Source organism: Sus scrofa, chromosome 11 (assembly GCF_000003025.6).
Source record: "Sus scrofa isolate TJ Tabasco breed Duroc chromosome 11, Sscrofa11.1, whole genome shotgun sequence".
Taxonomy (NCBI): domain Eukaryota; kingdom Metazoa; phylum Chordata; class Mammalia; order Artiodactyla; family Suidae; genus Sus; species Sus scrofa.
In genome coordinates this window covers 17,839,888-17,848,328 of record NC_010453.5, presented here as the reverse complement: position 1 = coordinate 17,848,328, position 8,441 = coordinate 17,839,888, and the positions used below count along the sequence as shown (strand labels likewise).

General features: G+C 38.5%; 1 protein-coding gene across 1 annotated transcript in view; it reads left to right on the top strand.

Annotated features, from left to right (window-relative positions):
• TRIM13 (tripartite motif containing 13) overlaps positions 1-8,441 on the top strand; it is a 64,975-nt gene that overhangs the window by 1,677 nt on the left and 54,857 nt on the right. The gene's annotated exons all lie outside the window — the stretch shown is intronic.

The window sequence follows — 8,441 nt, the reverse complement described above, 5'->3', positions numbered from 1 at the left end:
TTCCCGTTGAGGGGCGTACTGGAGGCCACCCCGGGAGGGGACTCCCTGGGGCAGGGCTGGAGGGCGATTCTTGACCTGTCTCTTCCAAATTCAGCGGCATGGATAATGGGTTCTAATGAGTGTAATGGGAACCCCTGAGTCAGCGGTTCAGGGGAAGGACTGAGTTCCTACAGCCTGTTGTTTCCTGTTTCCATGTAGGAGCCTCCCGTTTGGGAGCACCAGTCATCTGGTGCACTACTTAGATCATCCGCATCCTGATCCATTTTCCATCTTCAGATACCACTTGTCGCCTGGAGAAAGTCTGGGACGACCTCTAGAATTAATCTGGCTTAAACCTCTGTTGTCAAATAAGGTTCCATCTGAAGACTTCCCCAGGATTCAAGCCCTGGGAGACCTGACGCAAAATGCCCCCTCAGTATGTAATGGGTTCTTCGACATAACTTCTTAGTGACAAATATCTTTTATGGTGAATTTTTCCCTTCAGAATGGGAGAATTTTTTTTCAAGGTCCTGAGTTTCTTGGATGTTTATACAAACGGTGTTTTCATTACAATACTTATGAAAATCTCAAAGATTTGTACTTTGAGGTTTATTTATCATAGGATTAATACCAGAGGTGATTGCTGAAGCCCTCACTGCCTATAAAGTACTTTCCTGGTGATCATTTTACACATGAAATTTTCTTTTGCTGAAAAACTTGACCATTTGGAGAAGTGTTAGTGTCCTAGTTTTTCCCTTTGGGAAGGAGTGGGGAGTTGAATGTTGCAGAGACAAAAATTTTCTGCATATCTGTGAGGTAGGCACTCTTTCTTACACACACTCACCGAATTCTTGAAAAGTTTGAGAGTAAATATTGTCCCTGTGTAAGTGAAGAGATGGGCTTGAAGGGATTAAATAATTTGTGTAGCCTCAAATGACTAGGAAATAAACAAGGTAGGATTCAAAACCCATGACTCTGACGGAGTCTGTATTTGCTCCACCAGATCATGCTGCTTCTCAAATTCTAAAGTTCTAACTCTTGCAATTAATGCTATAATCCTTTTAAATGTGCTCTTAGTTCAAAATACAGATTTGTACTTAATTTCTGTATGTTTTGTTAATCTCCAAATTAACCATAAACTTCCATAACTCATGTATAAGCAATAAAGTAAAATAAAATTTGTTGTTATAAGGTAAAATATTTTATTCACAAACATTATAAAAGTAATACGTGTGTTAAATATATAATAAATGTAAGTGTATTGGATTTGACTGGAGCTCAGGCCAATCAAGTTAGTCACATGTTCAATGAAAAGCCAGGCTGTTAGATGGCTGTGAACTGGCCTTTACTGTAGAGGCAGAATTGCCTGTAGTCTTGCTTGGTTAGAAAACTATTTGCTGGGGCACTGCCCAGTGCACTTTGCCCACAGTGTAGCAATTCAAGTGTACTCAGCAGTATGAAGCAAGCAAAACCGGTTAGGCCCAGAAACAGACTTCCCTGCCTTGGCAGATGAATGCCATCCGAAAACTCACAGACCTTACTCCTTCTTATAGCTGGGATTCTATTATCCTTTCATTATTGTTTTCAAAGAAATAAGCCTTTCTTTTTGAAAAGCACAATGTTAGAGATGTTTTGACAGTCTTTCACAGCTATCGCTTTAAATAACCATCACAAATAAAGCCTAAAAAAGTTTCCCAATAGTTAGTTAGAAGGTCATTTATCTAAGTCAAAAGCAATAACAGAAAATGACTACTTGAAAAAAAAAAAGTCTGTCTGCTTAAGCAACATATGCCAGGAACTTAAGAACTGATAGGACGATAATGTAAAGCATGTGTTTCCGAGTCAAGTTAAACATCATGCTCAGGATTTTCTTTAATGGTTTTTATGCCAGCCAGACATCTCCTGTTAGTGAACTTCACTCTCTGGACTGGGTCATGCATAATGGTTTCTTTCTTAAAAACTCATTTATCAGTTATTAAGTCAAACTTTTTTTCTTGGAGTAATCCAAGCCACATTTGCGATCTTTTGAAAATCAGAAACATTACAAAAACTGCATACTCCTAAAACTTAAAAATATTTTGGGGGTCTTGATCTATTCATTATTGTAATTTTGAGTAATAATAACTGACATTATGTGGTGCTTACTATTTCTAGGCATTGTTCTAAGTACTTTTTATAAACTAATTTAATCCATGTAACAACCCCATGAGGTCAGACTATCTTCCACTTTACAGATGAGGAAGCTGAGGCAAAGAAAAGATAAGAGCTGTTGGTCACATAGCCAATTAGAAATGAAGTTGGATTCACACCCAGGCACGTCTAGCTCTAGAGTCTGTGTTCTTAGCCACTAGGCAGTCTGCCTTCTTAGGGTGCTACATTTAAGAAAAAATTCCCAATTTGTTTTCTTCTCATCCCTTACCTAAGAAGTTGATATTTAAATTTACTTGGCATTAATTGCATGTATTTAATCTGGATTTGCTGAATTATAAATTATATTACCTACATTCAACAACCAAAAGTAAATAAGAAAAATAACACTGAGAACCTTCTACTTGCAACAGACTGATATTAGTCATCTTGCAGCTCTGCCGTTGGCAGTACCATCAAACATTTCTCAGCAGTGCCCTTCATAGGGTGTCTCTAAATGGCACAGAGAAAAGGATATTTAGTGCTTTTAATTGATAAGACACTTAAGCCAGATTGGAGACTTGGAAAATATAGAGATCATAAGGAAGGAAAAAGAAGATGGGATAGAAGAAAGGAATTTGATAGAGATACAGAAAAATAAGAACCGTAGAGGATAAAGCAGAATAATTTCTGAATGTCGAAAAGACGACGCCAAGAGCAAGTGTTCTATAAATTTGGTTGCAGGGAATAAAAAATGATTTACCAAAAACTTTCAACCTGGAAATGCTATACCTTGACCTCCTTACGTTTCATGGCAGATAAAGCAGGCTGTCTTAACAGAACTCTGAGGGGAGTTCTGTGATCCCTCCCCGACTTGAAGTTCTCTTACTCAAGATGCAAGTGTCCTAGGGTACTTCTAAATAAATTATAAGTAAAACTGCTGCAATGATTAAGGAAAAGAGACATTGGGGAATTTTTGCTTTTGTTTTTGTCTTTTTAGGGCCGCACCTGTGGCATATGGAGGTTCCCAGGCTAGAGGTCCAATTGAAGCTCTAGCCACCGGCCTACACCAGAGCCTCAGCAACGTGAGATTCAAGCTGCGTCTTCAACCTACATCACAGCCCAAGGCAACACCAGATCCTTAACCCACTGAGCGAGGCCAAGGATTGAACCTGCATCCTCCTGGATACTGGTCAGGTCCCTCAACCACTGAGCCATGACAGGAACTCCTGGGAATATTTTTTTTTTAACAGGAGACAAAGCAAAGGGCAGTAGCACAGTAGGCTTTCCATTTTCAGAAGAAATAAAGGAAGATGAGGATAAGTAAAATTAGTTTTTGGCTCTACATTTCTTGTCCAATATTATGGAAAATATTAACCTGTCACTTGTTTTCAAGGTGGTGATAAGAAGTGTTTTGTACAGATTTTCCACAGCCAAAGACAAGGCTATATAACCTGGTGTTATGGAAGGGAATTTGGAAAACAGTCAGCTGGACTAAATATTTCAAATAAAATTTCCCAAAGCATCTCAAATGTTTAAGTGATCCTGTGTCTTTGGGCTGCAGTAGAGTTAGGAAGCAAGAAGTCGCTATCTCAAAATTACGAAATCAAAAGGCACTGGACGTTTGGGGAAGGATCAAGCTGGGAGAAAAAATACTTCTTGATACATAATGTGCAAAAAAACAAAACTCTAAGTATCTCATGGAAATTCTGGGAAAGATACTAAAATGTTTTTAGTAAACAGGAAGGGCAAATGAATTTATTAGCTAAGATGTAGCCAACATTACTAATTTAGGATATGTACAATATCATTTAGTACCTTGCAAATGTTAAAATATAAAATTTTTCATAAGGTTTTACCTATAGTTACAATATCTCCAAATCTATTTTGTTTTTTCTTTTTTTTTTCTTTTTTTTTTTTTTTGCTTTTTAGGGCTGTTCCTGGGGCATATGGAAGTTCCCAGGCAAGGATGCGAATATGAGCTACAACTGCTGGCCCACACCACAGCCACAGCAATGCCAGATCCAAGCCAGGAGTCTGCTACCTACACCACAGCTCACTAAAATGGCAATGCAGAATTCTTAACCCACTAAGAGAGGCCAGGGATCAAACCTGCATCCTCATGGATACTAGTTGGATACTAGTTAGTTTCCGCTGCAACATAACAGGGAACTCCCTATTTTCTTAATAATGGTCCTACACATAAATATTCTAAATGCAGGAGTTGTCAGAACCTTGATTTTTGTGTTGAGAAGGAACTGTCATACTTCCATTTGTTACGACACACGCCAGTTATTATAGATATGGATCTGGGCACTATTGCTAGGCCACTATAGATCTAGATTTGTAGATCCTGTAAGCTAAGTCACAGGGAATGTGAGACATGTAAAATTGTTGGTGAAGGTTTAAAAAACTCTGGAATAGTTGAAAACACTTTTTTTAGGGCCACTCCCACGGCATATGGAGACTCCCAGGCTAGGGGTCAAATCGGAGCTGCAGCTGCCAGCCTACAGCTGCCAGAACGAAGGATCGGAGCCATATCTGTGATCTACAGGACAGCTCATGGCAACACTGGATCCTCAACCCACGGAGTGAGGCCAGGGATCAAACCTGCAACCTCATGGATACGAGTTGCATTTGTTAACTGCTGTGCCATGACAGGAACTCCCTCTTTCAGTTTTAATAAGAGCTGATTCAACTTTGCGCATATGTTGAAAAGCTATGCCATATAATTTTGCAATATTTTAACTTCAGTGTTTAATTTTTCATTGAATCAAAAAATTCTGCAATAGTACCAAAGAACAAAGTCTTGTAAAATAATTTCTTGTGGCAATACTTCTTATTTCTGTGTTTGGAAAAGACATTCATTGCAGTTTGTGAAACTATGAGTTTCATACACTTAATTTTCTTTCTGCTTTTTTAAAAATTGAGGTAAAAAATACCATTATTTGTACCTGTTAGGCAGAATAATGGCCCTCCCAAAGATGCCCATGTCCTAAGAATATCCTATTTATCATGTCAAAAGGGACTCTGCAAATGTGATTAATTTAAGGATCTTGAAATGGGGCGATTTTCCTGGATTATCTAGGTGGGCCAGTGTAGTCAAAAGAAATGCAAATTAAAATTACTTGAAGGAAGGAATTCCCTTTGTGATGTGGTGGAAATGAATCCAACTAGTATCCATGAGAATGCGGGTTTGATCCCTGGCCTTGCTCAGTGGGTTAAGGATCTGGCATTGCCGTGAGCTGTGGTGTAGGTGACAGATGCAGCTCAGATCCCAAGTTGCTGTGGCTTGGCATAGGCTGGCAGTTGTAGCTCTGATTCGACCCCTAGCCTGGGAATTTCCATATGCCCTAGTTGCGGCCTAAAAAGCAAACAAAACAAAACAAAACTTGGAGGAAATACTATGTTTCATATTAACGAAATTTTTAAAATTACTTTTATTTTTTCCATTATACTTGGTTTTCAGTGTTCTGGCAATTTCTACTGCACAGCACAGTGACCCAGTCACACACACATACACATCCTTTTTCTCACAATAGCATTAATGAAATTTTATACTTAAAACATTTTTCCGAATAGCTTACAAAAAAAGAAAGAAACAACATCAATATAACATTTTTTACCTAATGGGTTGTCAAAAGCCCAAAACTTTGATGATACACTCTTTTGTGGAGGCAATTACTCTCACACACTGGTGATATAAATGCAGAATGATATAATCATCATAGAATGGAATTTGGCCAAATCTAGCAAATGTATATATGCATTTACCCTTTAATTCAGCAATCTCGCTTTTGGAAATCTAGCCCAAAGTTATACCAGAAAAAAATGGAAATGATGCATGTGTAAGTTTTTTGTGGCATTATTTGTTGGAGTAAAGAAGTGGAAACAAGCCATATGTCCACGTCTATCAATAAGGGAACTGACGGAATAAATCATAGTATGGTCACACAATGAAATATTATGCAGCCATGAAAAGGAGTGAGGAACATTCCTATATACTGAAGTGGAGCAAATGCCAGGATATATTACTAAGTGAAAAAAAAATCAAGCTGAAGGATAATAAAGTATGCTTCCTTTTTGTGTAAGAAATGGGGGATAAGAATAATAATATATAAATGTTCTGGGGTGGCTTAGAAAGTTAAGGATCTGGTGTTGTCACTTCTGTGGCTCAGGCAACCACTGTGGCACTGGTTCATTCCCTGGCCTGGGAACTTCTACATGCTGTGGGCATGGTTAAAAAAAGAATATATAAATGTATATGATTGCATTTTTAAAAGGAAAAATGAAAGGATAAACAAAAAAACAATTGAAAATAATTACTTCTAGGAGGAGGAAAGAAACAGGGTGGAGAAGGGCAAGAAAGAAAGTGAGGCTTCTGTGAATGTGCCTTAGTACGCCATTTTGATTTGAAAACCATATAAATATTTTACATATTAAAATGAAAGGAGAAAAGTAACCTCTAAACAAAACAATAAAACTTGAAGCAAATGAACCCAAGTGTTTACCAAATCATGTTCCAGACTGGGCTTGGGGCACCTCATCTAGATGGCCCTGCTAATCCTGGCTGGTCCCTGGTACCAGAGAGAGACTTGGAAAAATTGGGAGAAGAGAGAGACATGAGAGTCAGAGTCAGAGAAGGAAATGTAATGGGAGCAGAGGTCAAAGTGAGGTAGGTCAAGGAATGCAGGCGGCCTGTAGGGAAGAGATTCTCCCCTAGAATGTCCAGATGGAACACAGGCCTACAGACTCATTTTAGACTTCTAAGATACTAAATTTATGTTGTTTTCAGCCACTAAATTTGTGGTTGTTACAGCAGCAATAGGAAACTATTACATACAGTGTAATACATACTCATACTCATTAATCTGACCACAGGGACTGGGAGCGAATTCATTTAATTTGTCTCATTTAACATTTAATCAAAACTGCTATCAATAGGACTCCAAGCAGCAAGAGGAGCCCATCTTACAGTCTTTACCTCAGTCATACTCCTCCTTGCCAAGGGTACAACTCAGCCAACTCATCAGCACGTCTTATTTCAGACAATCAGGAGGAGGTCCAAGACCAATTTATAATCCATCATGGTCCACACACGGGGGATTAGACTGAACTGCCGATCTACGGTGTCAGTGCAATAATTACAGAGCTCAATAGCTGGGCCAAAAAGCAACCCCATCCCTAAAAGAGAGAGAGGCTGTGGCCCCACACTTTCCCAAATACCAAAATATAATTTGAGGAGCACATGTCGCTCCACTTTGAGATTTGTTGCTCAGTGTGGTTTGTATTGCCACTACTTTTGTTAAGCCACAAAAACAGTGTCAGTAAGTAGTTATAGTCTTGATCACCATATATGACACAACTAAGGCCCGTTTGTCATCAGGATAAGCATGTGATTTTTTTTTTCTGCTATTGAGAATTATGTTCCAGTGAACATGGTTGTGTAAATATCTCCTTTGAGATGATGCTTTAATTCTTTTGGAATATATACCCAGAAAGGAATTGCTAAATCATACGGCAATACTACAATTAATTTTTCGAGGAACCTTCCTATTGTTTTCTACAGTAGCTGCACAATTTTAGTTTCTCACCAACAGGGCACAAAGGTTCCAGTGTCTCTGCATCCTCACCAACACACCATTTTCTGTTTCTTTGATAGTGGCTAAACTAATGGGAGTTGATATCTCATTATTTTTCTTTGCATTTCCCTGATAATTAGTGGTGTTAATCATCTTTTCATATGCTTGTTGCCACTAGTATATCTTTCTCGGAAAACTGTCTGTTTAAATCCCTTGCTGCCCCCCCCCACACCTCTTTTTTTGGCTGCAGGCATGGCATGTGGAAATTCCTAGCCAGGGATCAAACTTGTGCCCAGCAGCGACCTGAGCCTCTGTAGTGACAACACCGGATCCTTAGCCTGCTGCCCAACAAAGAACTCCATTGCCCATTTTTAAATTGAGTTTGTTGTCGTCGTTAAGTGCAGTTCTTTATATATTCTGGATATTAACCCCTTATTAAATATGTGGTTTGCAAATATTTTCTCAAAATCTGTAGGTTACCTCTTCATGCTGCTGACTTTTATTGTACAGAAGTTTTAAAGTTTGATGTACTCCCATTTGTCTATTCTTGCTCTTGTTGCCTGTGTTTTTGGATTTATAGTCAATAAATCACTTCCAAATCCAACATCATAAAGCTTTCCCTCTGTGTTTTCTTCTAAAACTTTCATAGTTTCATTCCTCATACTACATACAAAAATTAGCTTAAATGGATCACAGACCTAAATATAAAACGCAAAACTATAATACTTCCAGGAAAAAGAAAAGCCTTTGAGA